This window comes from Artemia sp. Qi Xiang Cuo, chromosome 14 (assembly GCF_049724085.1).
Source record: "Artemia sp. Qi Xiang Cuo chromosome 14, ASM4972408v1, whole genome shotgun sequence".
Classification (NCBI taxonomy): domain Eukaryota; kingdom Metazoa; phylum Arthropoda; class Branchiopoda; order Anostraca; family Artemiidae; genus Artemia; species Artemia sp. Qi Xiang Cuo.
In genome coordinates, this window is record NC_142807.1 from 3,901,407 (window position 1) to 3,919,049 (window position 17,643).

Consider the following 17,643-nt stretch of genomic DNA (forward strand, 5'->3'; position numbering starts at 1 on the left):
TCATTTCTTTTCATTCGGCCACAAGGTACCGTTGGGACAACTGGGAAATGGTCAGAACAAGGGTATAGAACCACATCAGCATAACTACGGTCCAGATACTTAGAACCAACAAAAATATTTTCTACGAGAGTGGCTGAATGACTCGGAACACGTGTTGGAATATTCACAAGGGGGAAAAGATCATGAGCAACCACCAAATTAAAATAATCAAAATTCACTCTATTCAATGAAAGCAGATCATAATTAAAATCACCCACACAAATAAAATCCAGATCTGTATGAGACACTACACGTGCAAGTTGATCAAACTCACGTTCAAATTCTTCCCAGCTAGAACTCGGTGGCCTATACACAACACTAATCAAAAGTTTTCTACTTCCCAAATGTAACTCCATACTAAAACTTTCAAACTTACCTTCAATCCAAACATCAATATCATTTCTTACATGATAAGACAACAACTTTGAAATCAAACACGCAATTCCTCCTCTATTAAGTGATGTCCAGTTTTTAGTCTCTAAATTATAATCTGGAAAAGAATACAACGAGAGAGAATGTTCCTGACTTAAAAAAGTTTCACATATACCAATAAAACTAATTTTTCCTTGAGAATCAGAGAGAAATTGCAACACATCCTCATAACAAGTAGTAAGGTGGCAATTCCAGACACATAAGTGCAACGAATCAGCTTCCCTGGAGTTAAACTGTGAACTTTGAACACAAACACTATTTCTTAACTGTTGAAGTCTAACTTGGTTCATACACGGTTCAAGATCTGTTGCTATTGGTGCTGACAAAACCTCTTCCAGACGAAAAGGTCGGCTCATTAAATAGTCAAGTATAGACGCAGTAAAAGTAAATAAATACACAAACAAATCTCTCTAAATGAAAAGAAAAAAAGTAAGATAAAAAAAAAAGAAAAAAGACAAATGCAAGACTGAGAATCAACAATTTTTGATAATTTTAAAGAAAATGACAAAAATAGCGAAAAATACATGAACCAAAAAAATATCTCTAAGTGAAAAGAAAAAAGTATCAAAAGAAAATACATGACTGACAATCGACAGTTTTTGAGAATAATAATAAAAATAACAAAATAGCGAAAAAGTAGTAAGAAAAGGGGTAAAAAAAAGTAATACAAGAGAAAGAAAAAACCCAACGAAAAAACAACACAAATACTATTTCAAATGCATTCACCAAGGGATCTTATTTTCCGTGCAGACGGTTCACCTGACGACTTCACTAGTATGTTGCCGCGGTCAGTCCATACATGTTTAACACCGAACCAATCCCTTGCAACATTTAGCAAATCACGAAGTCGCTTTGTAAGGGATTCTGATACAAATATGCCCGAACCAGCTAGTTTAGACTTATGGGAGAAAACTTTTCGAGCAACTTCTTTGCTAGCAAATCGCACTAGTACTGGGGCAACTTTGTCACTAGTAGTATGAGGCCCACTCATTCTAAACCGGAAAACACTTGATAATTCGCCAAAAGTTTGCGAATTATCGCGCCACACTTTGCAGAAACCTGACAAGATATCTCTGAAGCAATAGATTCTCTAGTTTTCTTTAACTCCTGTTCTGTGGCGGAAATTTGTGCAAATAAAGCATACTGTGGACCGGGTAATGCAGCAGCTTCATCGGATACTTTTGGTGCAGAAAATGCTTTTGAAATCGACCTGTAAATCTCGGAAAAACGCTCAAGTTCATCAAATTCGAGTTTAACATTCTTCGCAGTTTTAGTAGAAGCTTCTTGAACATTGTTTTCATATGATACAAGGTTACTCTCAGAAACAATTTGCTCGCTATGATCCCTGTAAAATATCTCAAGAACAACCTATATTATTAGGTTCACCTTTAAGGGTAAGTTGTGGTGGATTTTGAACTACCCAGAAGGGACATTGTGTATACTTTTAATACTACCACTACAGTTACTGTAACTAACGATGCTAAGGGTATTAAGGTGAAAATTCTAGGAAGCGTTTATGGGGAGTTCCAATTAAAAGAAAAACTGTATGCATGCAGGTTTTCAAAAGGGAATGTAAGCAATATGATAGGCAGCACCAATCTATAATAGCTAGAAATATCATTGAAAAATTTAAAGGAGCTAATTCAAAACCAAATTGAAAGTTCTGGTGTCCTTTTTAAGAGTATTAATTTAAAAAAAAACTTTCCGAAAAATACGTTTTTCAGAGAAAAGTAAAGGCCATTTTAAACTTAAGCTCAGCAGATACAAGTACCTTTCAAAATTCAAGCTCAAAACGACCAGAAATGACTATTAAAGAATAAATGAAACCCAAAACGAATAGAAATTACATAAATAATTATAGCAAAAAATATTCAACAAGTAATAATATAAATGAATAAATAGATCTTAAAGCGAGTAATGCTTAGATTGAATATGAAAATCAAGCTTAAAACGAAAACAAATAGTTTGCTATTGAAGTATAAATGAAACTTAAAAAAACAGAAATTAAATAAACAATGAATGCACAGTGAGAGAAGGAGGCAATACCCAAACTCTTGTCTGTAGTGATTTTTGTTTGTTTCAAGCTTGATTTGCATATTAAATTTAAGTTTCACTCGTTTTAAGATTTATTTATTTTTTTACATTAATCTCTATTGTATGTTTGTTTGCATTGATTGTTTATTTAATATCTCTTCGTTTTAAGTTTCATTTATACTTAAATAGCAGAACATTTTTTTTTTCGTTTTAAGCTTGATTTTCATATTCAATCTAAGCATTACTCGCTTTAAGATCTTATTCGGAAAGTTTTTTTAATTAATTTTTGTTTGATTTTGATTGCAAAAAGTTACAAGTTTTTAAAAAATCCTTATTTCAAAATCAAACTTTTTTTTTTAATCAAAACTTCATGAAAGTATCAAAACAGGTATCAAAGTAACAATATCAATGTGAAAAACTGGGTTTGTGTCAACCTTGGAGTTTTTATTATCTGATGTTTGAACTATTTTTAACAAAATAGTCACCACAAATTTTATCGGATGGGTTTATCCCTCCGATAAACCCAAAAGCATGGAGGGAAGGAAGGGCTAGTTGCCCTCCAATTTTTTTTTACGTTGAGAAAATGAACAAGAACTTTTAATTTGCATTCAAATGAGGCCTCTCTGAAGTTTATACGAGCATCCCTTTCATAAAAACCATATCCGGCCCCAGGACATAGCTTACAATGCCTGCCCCCGGGCCCTGGGGGGTTGTGTTGACACCGGAGTTTTTGTTATCTGACCTTTGAATTATTTAAAAAAATGGCTATACCAAAATTTGTATTGGATGGGTTTGAGGAAAAAAGGGAGTGGGGGGGGGGGGGGCCTCCGATCTCTTTTGACTCTTAAAAACTGAACTAGAACTTTCAATTTCCATTCAAATCATCCCTCTCTGAAGTTTATACAAGCATCTCTTCCATAAGAACCATATATGCCCCCAGGGCATAACTTGCAACGCCCACCCTGGGCTCTGTTTGGTTGTGTTGACACCAGAATTTTTTTTTTATTTGACCTTTGAACTATTATTAACAAAATGATTATCTCAGAATTTTTATCAGATGCATTTGGGGGAAAAGGGGCATGGGGGATAGTTGCCCTCTGATCTCTTTTGACTCTTAAAAACTGAACCAAAATTTTCAATCTCTAATCAAATGAGCCCTCTCTGAAGTTTATACAAGCATCCCTTTTACAACGGCTATATATGCCCCCAGGCATAACTTACAACGCCTACCCCGGGCCCTGAAGGATTGTGTTGACCCTGGAGTTTTTGTGAAATGATATTTTAACCATTATAAAAAAAATGGCTCTCTCAAAGTTCTTATTGGATGGGTTTGAGGGAAATAGGGCGTGGAGATGGGGGAGGGGCTAGTTGCCCTTCAATCTCTTTTGACTCCTAAAAAGTGAACAAACCTTTCAATTTCCAATCATATGAGCCCTCTCCAAAGTTCATACGAGCATCCCTTCCATAAGAACTATATATGCTCCCAGATCATTACTTACAATGCATGCCTCTTGGCCCTGGGGGGTAGTTTTGACCCTGGAGTTTTCATTATATGACCTTTGAACTATTTTTAAAAAATGGCTATCTTAAAGTTCGTATCAGATGGGTTTGAGGAAAAAACGGCATGGAGGGGGCTAGTTGCCATCTGATATCATTTGACTCTTTAAAAGTAAACTAGAACTTTCAATTTCCAATCAAATGACCCTCTCTAAAGTTTATGTGAGCATACCTTCCATAAAAACCATATATGCCCCCAAAGCAATACTTACAATGCCTGCCCCGGGCCCTGAGGGGTTGCGTTAACAGGAGTTTTTCTTATCTGACCTTTGAACTATTTTTAACGAAATGGGCATACATAAAGGAGTTTCTGTTATATGATCTTTGAACTATTTTTAACAAAATGGCTACCTCAAATTTTTATCAGATGTATTTGGGGAAAAGGGATTGGGGGGGGGCACCCTTTATTGGATGGGCTTGGGCAAAAAAGGGTGTGTTGGGGGGGGGGGGTGGCTAGTTGCCCTTGGATATCTTTTGACTCTTAAAAAGTGAACTAGAACTTTCAATTTCAATCAAATGAGTCCTCTCTGAAGTTTATACAAGCATCCCTTTCATAAGAACCATATACATAAAGTTCGAATAGGGGTAAAATCCTTTTAATAGACAGTGTTTCACAAACAGTGACAGAAATTCACAAAAAATACCAGATATTTCGGTCACATATGCAGTGACCGTCATCAGTAGTAAAATCTACTGATATGTGACCGAAATATCTGATATTTTTTGTGAATCGCTATATCACTGTTTGTGAAACACAGTCTATTAAAAGGAATTTATCCCTATTTGAACTTTTATTTATCTTCATAGAAAGGCAGTGTGGTCTCCGAAATTATCTAGGAACCATATACGCCCCCAGGACAACACTTACAACGCCTATCCCCGGACCCTGGGGGGTTGTTTTAACACCGGAGTTTTTGTTATATAATTTTTGAAATTTTTTAAAAAAACTGGCTATCTCAAAATTTGTAGCAGATAGATTTTGGAAAAAAAGGCGTGGAGGGGGCTAGTTGCCCTTAAAACTCTTGACTCTTCAAAAGTAAACCAGAACTATAAATGTCCAATTAAATGAGACCTCTATGAAGTTAATACAAGCATCCCTTTCACGAGAACCATAGATGCCTATAGGGCATAACTTGGAACACCTTCCCCCGGGTCCTGTGGGGGTTTTATTGACACCAGAGTTTTTCTTATCCAGTCTTTGAACTATTTTTAACAAAATTTCTATCTCAAAATTTCCATCAGATGGGTTTGGAAAAATAAGGCATGGGGAAAGAAGGCAAGAAGGCACAATTTTTAACTTAATGGCTATCTCAAAATGTTTATTGGATGCATTTGGGGAAAAGAGGAGTGTGGGGGGGGGTGGACTAGTTGCCCTTCAATCTCTTTTGACTCTCAAAAACTGAAGTAGAACTTTCGATTTCCAAGCAAATGAGCCCTCTCTGAAGTTTTTACATGCATCCCTTCCATAAAAACCATATATTCCCCCAGGGCATAACTTACAACGCCTACCCTCGGGCTCTGGGGGACTGTGTCGACCCTGTAGATCTCGTTATATGGTCTTTGAACTATTTAAAAAAAAATGGCTATCTCAAAGTTCTTATCAGATGGGTTTGAGGAAAAAAGGGCATGGAGAGGGGGGGGCTAGGTGCCCGGCAATCTCTTTTGACTCTTAAAGGTGAACTAGAAATTTCAATTTCCAATCAAATTGAGCCCTCTTTGAAGTTTGTATGAGCATCCCTTCCATAAGAACCATATATGCCCCTAGGTTATAACTTACAATGCCTGTCTTGGGGCCCTGGGGATTGTGTTGACACCAGACTTTTTTTTATATGATCTTTGAACTATTTTTAACAAAATAGCTATAATTTGGGGGAAAGGGCATGGGAGGGGGAGGGGGCTGGTTACCCTCCAATATCTTCTGATGCTTAAAAAGTGAACTAGAACTTTCAATTTCCAATCAAATGAGCCCTCTCTGAATTTTATACAAGCAATCCTTCCATAAGAACCATATATGTCCACAGGGCATAACTTATAACCCTTACCCTGATGACTGAGCGGGGAGTGTCCAGCTCAAAGATACAATTTCCAGAACTTTCAACTACGTTGAACAAAATGGCTATCTCAAAATTTGATTGGATGTTTGGGGAAATGGTGGGCATGGAAGGGGTGTTAGTTTCCTTCCAATCACTTGCGACTATTAAAAAGGGCACTAGCCATTTATTTTCCAATCAAATGAGCCCTTTTTGAAGTTTCTACAACAAGGCTTTCTATAAAAACCTTATATGCCCCCAGGGCAAAACTCACAACCCTTGCCCTGATGACTCTGGGGGGGGGGGTGTCATCCTCAAAGACCTATTTTCAAGAATTTTTTACTATTTTCAATTTTGATTGGATGTGTTTGGGGGAAAGATTGGAGTGAGAGGGGGGTTAGTTGCCCTCCAATCACTTTCAAATATTAAAAAGGGCACTACCCCTTTGAATTTCAAATCAAATGAACCCTTTTTGAAGTTTCTACAACAAAGCTTTCTATAAAAACCTTATATGCCCTCAGGGCATAAATTACAACCCTTTCCCTGTCGGCTGTGGGGAAGTGTCCTCCTCAAAAACATAATTTCTATCTGGAAATCAAATACATAGAACAAAATGGCTATCTCAAAAATTGATTGGATGTGTTTGGGAAAATGGTAGGCATGGAAGGGGTGTTGGTTGCCTTCCAATCACTTTGACCCTTTAAAAGGGCACTAGAACTTTCGATTTCCAATTGAATGAGCCCCTTTGAAGTTTATACAATGACCCCTTCCATATGAAGTGCCTCTGGGAAAATAAAAATAATAATAAATAATAAAACATTGGAGCCATATGGCCTTTACTATAGGAAATGCTATAGCATTGCCTCTGAAAAATAGACTGGATGACAATCAGCCCATCTCACAAGGTGATTCATTCCCAAACACATCCAGTCAAAATTTTGAGACAACCATTTTGTTCAGCATGCTAGAAATGTCCAGTAACTATGTCTTATTGGGTATGTCGACCACCATCCCACCATTACACAATTGGCCCATTATGCTATAAAATTAAGTGATAATTTCAAACTGAATCAAAAGACATTGTGTTTATGGTTGCCAATAAGCCACTCCATCAATATATTGAGAATAGCCAGGGGTATTTAGTTGCAGTTTTTGGGGCTACTACTATTACTACTTCTCCTCTAACAATTTAAATAAATTAATGGAGGGTAAGGGTGTCCAGGTTGTTAAAGAACATAGGTAAAATCTTTTGGGAATGATATTAAGTTTTAATTTTTAAGGTCAACTTGAGGCAGTATAAAATTAAATTAAAAATACTATTTGTGTCAGGATTAAGAATTGTCAAAAAGTATCTCCCAACATATAAATAGCAAGCCAAACTATGGATTCTTATAGAAAAAAAAAACTGAAAAGAAATAAAATATTATTAGAAAGCTAACATTAGTAGCGCTGATAATCCCTTCTAAAGACCACAACACAATTTGTGCTTTATCTAAAACAAAATATGTTTAAATGTTTTCAGATTTTTTTTACTTAAATAAATAAAGAAAAATTAAGACTCTAAGGAATAAATATCAGTATATGTATATTAAACTGACACCCCACAGTCATTTTTTTTTCATTAAAACCTAAATTATGTTCTGGTCTTGAAAAGTCATGGGGGTTGCAAGTCCTACTAATGTTAATTTTTGCTCATTTTGAGTTTGACTTGGCTATTTATTCTAAGTAATTAAAAAAACTTTCCGAAAAATAAGTTTTTCAAAGAAAAGTAAAGGCCATTTTAAATTTAAGCTCAGCAGATAAAAATACCTGTCAAAGTTAAAACTCAAAACGACCAGAAATTACTATTAAAGGATAAATGACACCGAAAATGAACAGAAATGAAATAAACAATCATAGGAAAAAACATAGAACAAGTTATTATATAAATGAATAAATAGATCTTAAAGGGAGTAATGCTTAGATTGAATATGAAAATCAAGCTTAAAACGAAAAGAAATATTTTTCTATTGAAGTATAAATGAAACTCAAAACAAACAGAAGTTAAATAAACAATCAATGCAAACAAACATACAATAGATATTAATGCAAATGAATAAATAAATCTTAAAACGAGTGAAACTTAAATTGAATATGCAAATCAAGCATGAAACAAACAAAAATCACTACAAACAAGAGTTTGGGTATCGCCTCCTTCTCTCACTGTAAAAGTCTAAAACCTACTGCGTCATTGGCGCTTTACCGAAAACAAATTATATTACAGATATTTTCTTCTCCAGTTCTTACAGCATTGAAAATAAAAATAAAATTAGAGTGAAATAAATTCTTGTACTGATGGACCTTTCAACAACTAATATCATTATACATCAAATATTCAATGACTGTTCATTGAATAATATCATCATACATCAAATATTCAATGACTGACTTTCCAAGACTGTTCAAGACGCATATAGTTTTCAGTAAAGCCTGACACCAGGCCTGGGGGGTTATGTCAACACCTGAGTTTTTGTTATCTGACTTTTTAACAATTTTGACTTTTGAACAACTTAATGGCTATCTCAAAATTTTTATTGGATGCATTCGGGAAAAAAGGGGAATGGGGGGGGGGGGGGGTTAGTTGCCCTCCAATCTCTTTTGACTCTCAAAAACTGAACTAGAACTTTCAATTTCCAATCAAATTAGCCTTCTCTGAAGTTTTTATGAGCAACCCTTCTATAAGAACCATATATTCCCCCAGGCCATAGCTTACAATGCCTGCCTTTGGGCCCTGGGGGACTGTGTTGACCCCGGAGTTTTCGTTATATGGTCTTTGAACATTTTTTTAAAAAATGGCTATCTCAAAGTTCTTATGAGATGGGTTTGAGAAAAAAAGACGTGGGGGGGGGGAAGTGGCCTCCAATTTCTTTTGACTCTTAAAAAGTGAACTAGAACTTTCAATTTCCAATTGAATGAGCCCTCTTTGAAGTTTATATGAGCATCGCTTTCATAAGAACCATATATGCCCCTAGGGCATAGCTTACAATGCCTGCCCCCAGGCCCTGTGGGATTGTGTCGACACCAGAGTGTTTGTTATATGATCTTTGAACTAATTTTAACAAAATATCTATCTCAAAATTTTTATTGGATACATTTGGGAAAAAAGGGCATTTGGGGGGGGGGGGGGTTACCCCCAATATCTTTTGAGGCTTAAAAAGTGAACTAGAACTTTCAATTTCCTTTCATAAGAACCATATATGCCCCCAGGGCAGAACTAATAACCCTTGGATGTGTTTGGGGAAATTTTGGGTGTGGAAGAAGTGTTAGTTGCCTTCCAATCACTTTTGACCATTAAAAAGGGCACTAGCCATTTTAATTTCCAATTAAATGACCCCTTTTTGAAGTTTCTACTACAACGCTTTCTATAAAAACCTTATATGCCCCAGGGCATAAACTTAAAACCCTTGCTCTGAGGGCTGTGGGGGGGTTGTTATCCTCAAAGACATAATTTCCTGAATTTTCAACCACGTTGAACAAAATGGCTATCTCAAAATTTTGATTGGATGTGTTTGGGGAAAAGATGGGCATGAGAGGGGGGTTAGTTGCCCTCAAATCACTTTTGAGCATTAAAAAGGGCACTAGCCCTTTAAATTTCCAATCAAATGAGCCCTTTTTGAAGTTTCTACAGCAAAGCCTTTTACAAAAAGCTTATATGCCCCCAGGGCATAACTTACAACCCTCGCCCTGAGGACTGTGGGGGAGTGTCTTTCTCAAAAACATAATTTCTATCTGGAAATCAACTAGGTAGAACAAAATGGCTATCTCGAAATTTTAATTGGATGTGTTTGGAGAAATGGTAGGCATAGAAGGGATGTTTGTTGCCTTCCAATCACTTGTGACCCTTAAAAAGGACACTAGAACTCTTGATTTCCAATCAAATGAGCCCCCTTTGAAGTTTTATGACAACGCCTTCCATATGAAGTGCCTCTGGGAAAAAAAAATAAATAAATATTAAAACATTGGAGCCATATGGCCTTTACTATAGGCAATGCTATAGCATTGCCTCTGATGGGAGCACCCACCCAATCTTGGTAGAGTATTTCAAAAAATATCCTGCCTCATGGTCAGACATTTACCAGGACAGCCACTGATTGAAATTAGCAGCAGTAGTCCAGCCTCTGTTTGTGCCTACTATCACAGGATTGTTTTCACCACTATGTACCCAGTTATATATCTTTTATCCCAGCATCTTTTGACTCTTAAAAAGTGAACTAGAACTTTCAATTTTGAATCAAATGAGCCCTCTCTGAAGTTTATACAAGCATCCCTTTCATAAGAACCATATACGCCGCCAGGACAACACTTACAATGACTACCCCCAGGGCCCTGGGGGGTTGTGTTGACACCAAAGTTTTTGTTATCTAATTTTTGAACAATTTTTAAAAAACTGGCTTTCCCAAAATTTGTAGCAGATGGGTTTGGGGAAAAAAGGGCGTTAGGAGGGAGGGGGCTAATTGCCCTTAAATCTCTTGACTCTTAAAAAGTGAACTAGAACTTTCAATTTCCAATCAAACAAGCCCCCTATGAATTTTATACAAGCATCCCTTTCATAAGAACCATACATGCCCTTTAGGGCATAACTTAGAATGCCTTCCCCTGGGGGTTGTATTGACACCAGAGTTTTTCTTATCTGACCTTTGAACTATTTTTTTTAACAAAATGTCTATCTCAAAATTTCCATCAGATGGCTTTGGAAAAAGAAGACATGGAGGGGGGGGCTAGTTGCCCTTGGATCTCTTTTGACTATTCAAAAGTGAACTCAAACTTTTAATTTCCAATGAAATGAGCCCTCTCTGAAGCTTATACAAGCATCCCTTTCATAAGAACCACATATACCCCAGGGCATATCTTATAATGTCTGCCCCTGGGCCCTGGGGGGTTGTGTTGACACCTGAGTTTTTGTTATATAGTCTTTTAACAATTTTTAAATAACTGGCTATCTCAAAGTTCATATCAGATGGGTTTGAGAAAAAAAGGTGTAGAGGGGGGGGGGGGGCCAGGTGCCCTCCAATCTCTTTTGAATCTTAAAAAGTGAACTAGAACTTTCAATTTCCAACCAAATGAGCCCTCTTTGAAGTTTATAAAAGCATCCATTCCAAGAACCATATATGCCCCCAGGCAAAACTCACAATGCCTGCTACCAGGCGCTGAGGGTTATGTTGACACTGGAGTTTTTGTTTTATGATCTTTGAACTATTTTTAGCAAAATAGCTATCTTAAAATTTTTATTGGTTTCTATCTTTGGTATAGCTATCTTAAAAATTTTATGTGTTTGGGGAAAAGGTGGGCATGAGAGGGGGGTTAGTTGCCCTCCAATCACTTTTGACTATTAAAAAAGGCACTAGCCCTTTAAATTTCTAATCAAATGACTCCTTTTTGAAGTTTCTACAACAAAGCTTTCTATAAAAATCTTATATAACCCCAGGGCATAACTTACAACCCTTGCCCTGAGGGCTGTGGGGGAGTACCCTCCTCAAAAACATAATTTCTATGTGGAAATCAACTATGCTGAACAAAATGGCTATCTCAAAATTTTGATTGAATGTGTTTGGGGAACTGGTGGGCATGAAAGGGGTGTTAGTTGCCTTCCAATCACTTTTGACCCTTAAAAAGGGCACTAGAAATATTGATTTCTAATCAAATGAGCTACTTTTGAAGTTTCTATGACAACTCCTTCCATATAAAGTGCCTCTGGGAAAAAAAAAATAATAAAACACTGGAGCTGTTTGGCTTACCATAGGCAATGCTATAGCATTGCCTCTGATTTCTGTTTGTTTTGAGTTTCATTTATTTACTGATAGTGATTTGAGGTAGTTTTACACTTTGAAGATTATTTGACTTTATTTCTGCCCAATTTTGGCTTAATTGAGCTCTTTACTTTGAAAAAAAGTAATTGAAAAACTTATTTTTTGGAATTTTTTTAAATTAATATAAATATAAGGCAGCATCATTTAGCTAGGGGGCTGAAGCCCTGTCTTTCCCCCCCCCCAACACCTTATGGGTGCCCATGGACATCAGGGGGTGGGGGTAACATTCATCTGTGATGCAAATGAAGGTTATATTTAGATTCAGAAAGCAATTTTGAGTATATATTTGTACATTAAGGGGGCAGGGTATATACTCTGTTAATATATAGGTTGTAAGATATTCATGAATGTCTTAGAACCATATTTTAATTTTTATTTTTTTTTTTTTTTAAAAAGAAGTAGAACAGCCAAGACAAATGCCATCTATAAAAAAAATTATAGCACAAATTTCAAAACATAAACATTTTGTTGAAAGCAAGGAAAAAATCATAATTTTTTTCTTTTAAGTTGGAAAAACAAGGAAAAAAGAGGAAACATCTGAGGATAAAGGTTCTCCCCTTGGATAATATGTTAACTAAGATCATTATACATATTATAAAGTAAGATTGTTTTCTTAACATGTCTCCTTATTATTAGTCACAGTTGTAAATTTATACCCTACTTTTAACATCTTTAGGTCAATATCTACCAAATCATATTATTGAGTTAGGAATAAAGTGAATACACCATTCGATGCCTTTTTTTATGCTGATTACAAATATAATAAGCATTTCTATCGGAAATGAATTTCAGCCCCCCCTCCCAATATCGGCCAATTCCGGGTTTGGTTAGGTATAGCCTATATAGGGGGGGGGGGGGACTGAAATTCATTTCCGATAGAAATGCTTATTATATTTGTAATCAGCATAAAAAAGGCATCAAATGGTGTATTCACTTTATTCCTAACTCAATAATATGATTTGGTAGATATTGACCCATCTTTACTGTACTCACTATATTTACTAATAATAGGCTACTACCAAGGTAAGTGAAGCTGTCCATATGATTGATCTTTTTGTTACCCAGCATCACCTTTAAAGCTTTGCTTATTCCTATCCTAAGCAACTTAGTCTTATCATTAGTCACAGTTGTAAATTTATATCCTACTTTTGACATATTTACTGTACCCACTATATTAACTAATAATACTACCAAGGTAAGCAAAGCTGTCCACAAGATTGATCTTTTTGTTACCCAGTATCACCTTTAAATCTTTGCTTATTCCTAGTCTTAGTAACTTAGTCTAATTAACATTAATTTTCAAACCTTGCCTATTTGAGCACCCTGAACTTGAAAGCCTCTAACAGTTCATTCATTTGGCTTACACTAGGCTATTCATTAGGATGCTCATCATCAGCAAAATCTAATTCTAGGAAAGTTTTTCTTCCCAATTTGATTTTGTGTTCTCCCATTGACTTTCCTGTACTCCTTAAGAAATAATTTGTGTTAAATTTTTGTTGACCATTTTTATGCTTGATTGATTCTTTAACTTTTGTCTTGCTGTAGGCTATTGATTATTTATCTGTTTTAATTTCTCATACTGGATGTATAAAGTGAATTCGGCTCTATCAGAGCTTGTGCTTCTTGAAAACGTGGCATAACATTGCAGAATTGACTTTTTTTATCCAGCTTAATTTTGAGAAACTAATACTGGAGGATTATAAAATTTTAACAAAATGGATTTATAATTACATAGTCAGTTTGAAAGCAATTTTTTATCCCATTTTTATATCCAAAATTGTATTTTCTTCGAGGGTTCATAAATGGCTAAAAACTGAATTTCCGAGTAAAGCAATTATTACATTCAAAAACAGAATCACGTTGCCAATACTTAAAAACAAAATGTACCACAAATTTCACGAAAAATGTGCCAGAGACAAGGAAATTGTCCCATGTCCAAATTTTTTTTTTGAAGTGTTACGCGCAGCGTAATACGCGGATCGTCGATGATGTACAGTACTATCTATTAAAATTTGAAACAATATTTTTCCTCAAAATGCCTTTAACAGTTCCTTCACACACCATGTAAGGTCTAGTTGTATATATCCCCACAAATGGTACAATAGAGACCATCTCTTTCACTAATTTTTAAATCACCTTAAACATCAAGGTAACGGCTTCTTTTATTATTGAAACTGGAACTGATCTTAGAAACTTCGAGTTATCTGATGTTCCAACCACTCTATCTTACAAACACTATGCATAAAACATGACCAAAATTATGTCATAAAACATCACTATCTGAGTCAGAAGCCATGGCGGCGCTCTTAGTTGCAGATTTTCTATACCCTTTTCTAGTATTTCACCAGTTGTGGTGTGTCACCATGCTCATGGAGAGTTTCCAGTCCCAGGTAACGACTCGTTTAGCACTCAGAACAGCATTAAGAGTAATAAAGCCAATTTTATTTCTCAATTTTGTTTTGTTTAAATTGACAGCTAAAAACGGACCTTTTGGCACAAGCAGAACAATGTGGTAAGTTAAGCATTTTCATCATGAATTCACCCAAGAATGAAAAGTTTTTGACTTAAGGACCATCATTGTTCTAGTACTTTGAACCAAAAATAAACCGGGATATAATTTGCACATTTCTTGAGATCAGCGCAAAATGGGAGCCTTTACCATTCTTTGGCAATGTTTTCCACATCAGTCTCCTTTACCAGACATAACCAAGCAGACAGACTAGACTAGATTTCTAGTCAAATTTGGAAACTGGACTAGTAGTGGGACAATGCTTAAATTTGAATTGCCAGGAGACATAGTTATCTTTGTGTTCAGTCTGTCTAAGTTTTTAGCCGACGAGTATTTTGAACAGAAAAACCTTTTTTTCTTATTTCGTCGCTCAGTTCTATCATGTATTTTATACATTCAGTTTTGAAGGCAATTGAAGCTGATAACGAAATTTTGTTGTTAAGAAATATAACCCCTACACGACTTCCACAGTCTACATCATTAATGTCTTGAAAGTACTGTGGGTTCCTGAGCTGTATAAAGGAGCTCCCATCTTCTCTACGCAGCTTGGCTTCATGAAATAGTCGATAATGGCTTTATACAGCTCACTAACTCGACTGTACAGAATGTAAATTTGGGTATCCTCCGACTAAAACAGCCGATTAGGGTCAATAACAAATGGCAGCATATATGCAAGGAAAGCAAAATAAGCTTTGAGTGTAGGGGACAGAAATTTTTCGAGTATAGATGTGGCTTTGGCTGGCTTGTTTCCTTCTTTAAAGCTTTCACTCCGAACGAAAAGTATCAAACAATCCCATTGCTCAAGATAACGGTTAATAACTGGAAGTTGGGAGAGCCACCTAGTTGTGACATGGTGCAGGATTCTGTGTTCGTCAGGCTCCATGAGCTTCTGCATTTCGAAAAACTCACCAGCCCATTTGGGGATTCTGCCAATGTAATTGTAAAGTTCTTGATAGAATTCTTCGACATCTTTATGTAGCTTATGACTTAATGCAATGGCACACAAACACAAATGGATGGAGTGGCATGTACACCCAAGAACAAATATGTTTAGTAAATCCAACGAAAGCTTTACTTGCACAACACCTTGTCCCCACATCATCACAGATGAATTATGAGAGGCAACGCTGTAGCGTTGCCTATAGTAAAGGCCATACGGCTCCAATGTTTTATTATTATTTATTATTATTTTTCCCAGAGGCACTTCATATGGAAGGGGTCATCGTAGAAGCTTCAAAGGGGGCTCATTCGATTGGAAATAGAGAGTTCTAGTGCCCTTTTCAATAGTCAAAAATGATTGGAGGGCAACTAGCCCGCCCCCCACGCCCATCATTCCCCCGAACACATCTAATCAAAATTTTGAGATAGCCATTTTGTTCGGCGTAGTTGATTTCCAGATAGAAAATATATTTTTGAGGAGGATACTCCCCCACAGCCCTCAGGGCAAGGGTTTTAAGTTATGCACTGGGGGCATATAAGGTTTTTATAGAAGGTGTTGTCGTAGAAACTTCAATACAGGCTCATTCGATTGGAAATTAAAGAGCTAGCGCCCTTTTTAATAGTCGAAAGTGATTCGAGTGTAACTAGCCAAATTCCCCCCCCCGCACCCCCATCATTTCCCCAAACACATCCAATCAAAATTTTCAGATAGCCTTTTTGTTCAGCGTAGTTGATTTCCAGATAGAAAATGTATTTTTGAGGAGGATACTCCCCCACAACCCTCAGGGCAAGGGTTTTAAGTAATACCCTGGGGGCATATAAGGTTTTTATAGAACGTGTTGTCGTAGAAACTTCAAAAGAGGCCCATTCGATTGGAAATTAAAGAGCTAGTGCCCTTTTTAATAGTCGAAAGGGATTGGAGTGTAACTAGCCAAATTCCCCCCCCCCCCGCACCCCCATCATTTCCCCAAACACATCCAATCAAAATTTTCAGATAGCCATTTTGTTCAGCGTAGTTGATTTCAAGATAAAAAATGTATTTTTGAGGAGGACACTCCGCCACAACCCTCAGGGCAGGGGTTTTAAGTTATGCCCTGGGGGTATATAAGGTTTTTTAGAAGGTGTGGTCATAGAAACTTCAAAACAGGTTCATTCGATTGGAAATTAAAGAGCTAGTTCCCTTTTTTATAGTCAAAAGTCATTGGAGGTCCCCTAGCCCCCCCCCCCCGCCCCTAATGCACCCCCACCCATCCCCTCCCAAGAGTCATAGAGGCCTGTTGTTCAGCGGAGTTGATTTACAGATACAAAATATATTTTTGAGGAGTATGCTCCCCCACAGCCCTCCGGGCAAGGGTTTCAAGTTATGCCCTAGGGGCATATAAGGTTTTTATAGAAGGCGTTGTCGTAGAAACTTCAAAACAGGCTCAATCGATTGGAAATTACAGGGCTAGTTCCCTTTTTAATAGTCGAAAGTCATTGGAGTGTAACTAGCCCCCCTACCCCCCCCCACGCCCATCATTTCCCCAAACACATCCAATCAAAATTTTCAGATAGCCATTTTGTTCAGCGTACTTGATTTCCAGATAGAAACTATAGTTTTGAGGAGGACACTCCCCCACAACCCTCAGGGCAAGGGTTTTAAGTTATGCCCTGGGATATAAGGTTTTCATAGAAGGCGTTGTCGTAGAAACTTCAAAACAGTCTCATTCAATTGTAAATTAAAGGGCTAGTTCCCTTTTTAATAGTCGAAAGTGATTGGAGTGTAACTCCAATCATTAGTCAAGAATAATATAGTTTCACTACAAACAAAATTTGGATACTGCCCGCTTCTTTAACTGTAAAATCCTAAAGCCTTCTGCGTCATTGGTGCTTCACAGGAAAACGAATTACTCATATATTACAAATTTATTATTTTTCAGTTCTTACAGCATTGAAAATGAAAATAAAATTACAGCGAAAAAAAAAATCTTGAACTGATGGATCTTTCAACTATTAATATCATTATCCAATCGAATGAGCCTGTTTTGAAGTTTCTACGACAACGCCTTCTATAAAAACCTTATATACCCCAGGGTATAACTTAAAACCCTTGCCCTGAGGGGTGTGGAGTGTCCTCCTCAAAAATATATTTTCTATCTAGAAATCAACTACGCTGAACAAAATGGCTATCTGAACCTTTTGATTGGATCTGTTTCGGGAAATGATGGGCGCGGGGGGTGGCGCGGGGGGCTAGTTACACTCCAATCACTTTCGACTA

At 36.7% G+C, this 17,643-nt stretch overlaps 1 long non-coding RNA gene across 1 annotated transcript in view; it reads right to left on the reverse strand.

The window, feature by feature from the left end:
- Window positions 1-13,773, reverse strand: part of LOC148944052 (uncharacterized) — a 55,556-nt gene extending 41,783 nt beyond the window's left edge. Inside the window, exon 1 of the long non-coding RNA XR_016142877.1 lies at window positions 13,670-13,773. This is a non-coding gene — a long non-coding RNA (uncharacterized LOC148944052). The remainder of the gene's footprint in view (window positions 1-13,669) is intronic.
- Between the last annotated feature and the right edge of the window lie 3,870 nt (window positions 13,774-17,643).